This window comes from Artibeus jamaicensis, unplaced genomic scaffold, assembly GCF_021234435.1.
Source record: "Artibeus jamaicensis isolate MK-2021 breed Jamaican fruit bat unplaced genomic scaffold, CSHL_Jam_final scaffold_286, whole genome shotgun sequence".
Lineage (NCBI taxonomy): Eukaryota > Metazoa > Chordata > Mammalia > Chiroptera > Phyllostomidae > Artibeus > Artibeus jamaicensis.
This window is the reverse complement of record NW_026522034.1, coordinates 3,502,824-3,508,823: the sequence shown is the minus strand read 5'-3', so window position 1 is coordinate 3,508,823 and position 6,000 is coordinate 3,502,824.

Genomic DNA, 6,000 nt, shown 5'->3' with positions numbered 1-6,000 from the left:
TGATATGCAACCATATTGATTCTCTGTGGCCCACCATTGTAAAGTATATATTGAAAAATAAACTCAAATGGTTACAAGTCAAATATTTATATTGACAGGAGAAATATAACATGGTGGTTAACAGCCTGAATGGCAGTCAGCCGTTCAATCAGACAGGGTTTGAATCTCAGCTCTGCTACCTGTAACATGTAACTTAATCTGGGCAAGTTACTTAATGGCCATAAATATTAGTTTTCTCACCTGTAAAATGGGGGTTATTGTGAGGATTAAATAATAATGCAAGTGAAGTGCTTAGTACACAATAACTATCAGTTAATACGTACTGTAGTTTACTCTTAATACATATTTTTTTCTAATTACCAAAGAAAGCAAAAAGTGAACTTGAGTCTAAGGTTAGGACGTATATTATAATATCCTTATCGTTAGGAGAGAAAATTGCTTTTCAAGAGTAAATAATTCAATTTTTTCTTTTTAAAATTCTTTATTGTATTTTTCCTCATTTTTTTTTTCAAAATGACTGTTTTTACACACCTTTCTGTAACTTGCTAGTTTCTTTGAATCCTACCATTGACTGTCCTGTCTGGCATAGCTCAGTTGGTTGAGCATCACACCACAAAGCAAAGGTTTGTTGTCTGGTTCCTGGTCAGGGCACAGGCCCGGGCTGTGGGCCCAGTCCCTGCTTGTGGCACGATGTGAGAGGCAACCCAAAGATGTTTCTCTCCCTTTCTCCCTCCCTTCCTCTCCCTCTAAAAATAATAAAATCTTTAAATCCTACCACAGACATCTTCCCATGTTGGTAGAAATGTATTGACTTCATTCTTTTTGATGAATATATCCCTTTTTCTTTGGGTAGCTGTTCATTTTTGGTAAGAATAGAGCCCTACAATTTTGTGACTAATTCATTTTAATTTTGTATCACACTATTTACTTAGGGTTAGGTTGTACGGGGTCGGAGCTGATCCTATACTGTACATACAGGAAATTCAGTAATTGCACGTGCCATAATCAATGTTAAAGCAAACAAACCAGAGGCTTCATGGGCTTTAGGGAGTGAGAGAGTTGTAGAAAACATCCACGAATGTAAATGCCATTCTCCCAGCTCTTGAATTCCAGAAGCAAAACTGGAGGGCTGAACTGTCCATATTAGGAAATAAGTGATGGCTTGACGACCAGAATGTTAAGCTCAGAATTTTGCCCTTTTCTTGGGGAGGTGGGGTGGGGGGTAGGGTGAGCATGAGAGGGATAGGGGGAAGAAGCATGGAATGGAATATGTCAAGAGGCTATTATTATTAGATCGGTTAGTTTTTTTTAAAAAAGATTTTACGTATTTATTTTTAGAGAAAAGGGAAGGGAGGGGGAAAAAGAGGGAGAGAAACATCAATGTATGGTTATGTGTCCAGTGCCCCCCACTGAGGGTCTAGCTCACAATCCAGGCATGTGCCCTGACTGGGAATTGAACTGGCGACTTTTTGGTTCACAGGCCAGCCCTGAATCCAATGAGCCATACCAGCCAGGGCTAGATCACCTAGTTTTATAACCACTCTATTCTCTTCCAACATAATCTCAGGGCAGTTATAAGCACTCTAAAACCAAATGTTGCCCTGGCTGGTGCAGCTCAGTGGATTGAGCACGAGCCTGGGAACCAAGCAACCACGGTTTGATTCCCAGTCAGGGCACATGCCTGGGTTGCAAGCCAGTTCTCATCAGGGGACTCACAAGAGGCAACCATATATTGATATTTCTCTCCCTCTCTCCTTCCCTTCCCATCTAAAGATAAATAAATAAAACCTTTTAAAAAATTAAAATAAAGAATAAAAACAAACAAACAAATGTTCACTTCAATTGGAGAGACTGAAAATACCCAGCGACATTTTTAATAATGAAGTTCCTGAATCAGATTTCCAAATGAGATTATGTATTAATCCCTAAAATTGCAGCAGGGTTAAGAACATGTGGTAAGCCTTGGTTGCTGTGACTCAGTTGGCTGGAGCATCGCCCCATAAGCCAAAATGCTGCAGGTTCGATTCCCAGTCAGGGCACATGCCCAGGTTGCAGGTTCTATGCAGCTGATCCATGTTTCTCTCTCACATAGATATTTCTCTCCCTCTCTCCCCCTCCCTTTTCTTCTATCTAAAAATCAATAAGCATGTCCTCCAGTGAGGATAAAAACAAACAAAAACAATGTGTTAAGATTGGTTTGAACTGCCCTGGTCAGGTGGCTGTTTTGGTCCTATGCACCAAAGGTTGTGGGTTCTATTCCCAGTCAGGGCATATACAGGTGGTAACCAATGGATGTTTCTCTCTCTCTCTCTCTCTCTCTCTCAAATTAAAATCAATAGAAACATACCTTTGGGTAAGAATTATAAAAAAAAGATTGGTTTGAATCAAAGTATTCCACATGTTCTCTTGCTACATAGTAGTACATGAGGGCCTGGGGTATAAATAACCTCTGACACTGAATATATTTCACCTTAATAAAATATCAGGAACCCCTATTATATATATATGCTTAGTTTAGCATTAAACTTGCAACAGGAATATAGCTGTGAGGCATGTGCTATGTGAGGGCAGTAAAGACACCACCATGAGCCGGGGGCCCAAACATTTTGACCCTAACAAAAGCAAGTGCCCTGACCCTGTATTTAGGCAGCTTTTTTCCCCCCCGGACATCTTGCATTCTTTTTTTTTTTTTAACTTTTTTATTGATTATGCCATTACATTTGTTCTATTCCCCCCCCCGTTCCCCTCCACCCTGCACACCCCTCTCCCACCATTTCCCCCTTTAGTTCATGAACACGTGTCTCAAATTCTTTAGATTCTATATTTCCCCTATTATTCTTACCCTCTCCCCTATCTATTTTCTATCTACTGTCTATGCTACTTATTTTCTGTACCTTCTCCCCACTTCTTCTCCCACTCCTCTGTTGCTAATCCTCCACATGATCTTCATTTCTATGGTTCACTCCTGATCTAACCGTCCTCTTAATTCGCTTTTGTTTTAGGTGTGATTGTTAATAACTGTGAGTTTGCTGTCCTTTCACTGTTCATCTTTTTTACCTTCCCTCTCTGACCCCGCCCCCACACACAGCGTCACAAACCAGTGACCTGGGTGGCCCCGCCCTGGTAAACATCTTGCATTCTCTGAGCTTGTTACCAAAATACTTAATCTGATATCCTCCATAATTTCTTTGTACTTTTCTCTTAAAATCCAGTTTGTTTGTTTTTTTTAAACTCAGAGAGGACAACCTTAACAATAGAAAATGAATATTACTGTCATTGGTAACAACATTCAGGGTTGGTGCTTAGAAGTAAAGGTTCTTGATGGATGCAAAGCCCCTGGGCATGCGTAGGTGTCTATGGACATATTCACAGCAATTAGTTGGCCCCATGATTCTTCCAGCTAACCAAGCTCACTGCCAGGCATACTTCAGATTAGGCACCCTCTCCTTAGTCTCACCAGCACTTGTAAATCTAGTTTATGACAGCTTTCTCAGATGGGAGGCCAGATGGCTCTCAAAGAGCCCAACCACAGGCACAGACCTGTGTAGATGTCTCGTTCTAGGGCAGACGGTATGTACTGCCTCCTGCTCCCTTTTGCCCTCGCAGTCTGTGGGGCAGCAGAGTGAGTGCTGGGGCCACCTCAGAAACCTGGGTGGAACGTTGCAAAGTACCAATAAGAGTGAAACAACCCAGTGTTTTCAAAGGTAAATCCCTTTGGGATTGACCTTTTTACTTGCCTTAAGAGTTCTGACCTCTTCTATTCCCAGGTGAGGAAAAGAGTAATATAATTCTGGCAGTTTTCAGAATGTTGTCAAATCCCAGAGTCACAGGATTGGAAATGACCTTTGCAGATTGGAAAGGACCTTTGCAGCGAGAGCAGCTACCTGTAAGGGAATGCTGGCTACCCACTGCCAAGAGGCCTCATTCTGTAGAAGACCTTTTCAAAGCTCAGCTTTGGGCCTCAGTTACTAGGTGCTGGCAGGTCCCCAGAGGTGACAGGTTTGTGGAGGCTGACACATCATGTAACTCAGGATGCCAGGCACCAAATACCAATTGTTTGATTCAAAATATGAACGGTTTTGTGAAAGGATGGACCCAGGGGTCTGTCTGATGGGCCCATCTCCCCTCCCTTACCCCATCTAGAAAAACACACTGGACATTGAAAGAGGTCCATTCAGGAATGGGGAGACTCGACACACTCCCTCTCAGGCTCCCCCCTGGACTGTCACATTCTTTCTTTACCGCATTAATACTATTTGCTCAGCAGAGGCTTTACACATGCTAATAGAGACTCCCTAAGGCCATACCTTGATCTCAGGACAAGAGGACACCTTACTCATCAGTTAACATTTTAACTCTCCATGACAGTAAAAGGTACAGTAACTGTAGGACAGTCGTTAGGGTAATCAATCCTGGAAAATCTCTTGTGGGGCCAATGCAAGTTGAAAATGTAATTCAATAGGCAAATATTTTATATGTTCTCGGCATCATAAAATTGAAACCCACTCAAGCTAAATACCAAATCTCATTAAGACTGGCACAATTACATCAATAATTAACACTGGCTATCATAAACACACACTTAAGGCATTTTCCCTTCATTAGTTACAACTAACCACATTATTCTATAATAAGGGCCATTTTCATGTTGTTTCTTAGCTTTTATGCCCTGTACATTTAGGATTAAATTTATAACAACACACATACAAATGTTATCCAATATTTATACAATTCAACCTTTATTTTTAAAAAGTAATTAAAATCAATGAAAACCATGCAAATGGTATTACTCTTATTGAACAAGTTGAAATGCAACAGAAATGATGTGTAAGATTATTCCTGTTCTAAATAAGCAAAACTATGAGAAATTTGATGGGAGAACTTAACATATGCCGCCTACATGACGGTGACGCACAGTGGGGCTTTTCTTTAGGTGCTCAGTGACTCCAAGTACACCTAAACAAATCCAGTCCAACAGATACAGAGAAATGTCCTGAGTATCAGTTATCTTTGATTACAAAACAAATCATCTCAAAACTTACTGGTCTAACTTTAAAACAATAAACATTATTTTTCACTGGTCTGTGGGTTCTCTGGAGGACATTCTACTAGAATGGGCCAGTAGGATCTACTGAGGCTGAGACTAGAGGATCCACAGTGGCCTGGCTCACATTCCCTGGTGGTTGACAGGCTAGCTGACATCAGGGGCCACACTCATATATGGCAATTGGTCAGTCAGTTGGGAGGATGACCACATGTCTCTCATCATCCATCAGGTTAGCAGGACTTTTTCATAAGGTGGTGGAAGAGTACCCAGCAGCAGGAGAGAGCAAGTCACAATTGTAAGCACTTTTTAAGGCTCTCCTTACCTGACCACTTCTTATCACCCCACTGTTGTCATCTAGTTCAGGTCAGCATCATCTTCTCCCAAGACCAGTGTTTCCACCCTTATGCCCTACTTCTCATGGTCTATTCTCCACACAGTAGGTAGCATTATTCTTTTAGAGACAAATGGAATCAAGTTCCTCTTCTGCTCAAAACTGTCCACTGATTCCCATGGTAACGATCCAAAGATGTCATCATGGCCTACAAGGCACTGAATGATTGGGCCCCTGGATATCCCTCCGATGCCATCCCCTACCACTCTACCCATCACTCTCTATCAACTATAGTGGTCTCTTTGCTATTCTTATACTCTGTCAAGCATATTGCTACCTCAGAGTATTTGGATTTGCTGTTGCCTTTGTCTGCAACACTATTTCTCTAGATATCCACATGGTTTACTCCCATCAAGTCAATTTCAGTTTCTGCTTAAATGTTCCTTAACAATGAGTCCGTCTCTGACCAACATGTAAAATACCAACTACCTTGACACCAATGTCTAAACCTTACCCTGCTTTGTTCTTCATAGCACACATCCCTCCATAGCAGATATGTATTTGTTTCTCTGTCTCCCTACACTAGAAAGATCCTTCAGAACAAGGAATTTTTTCTTAACAT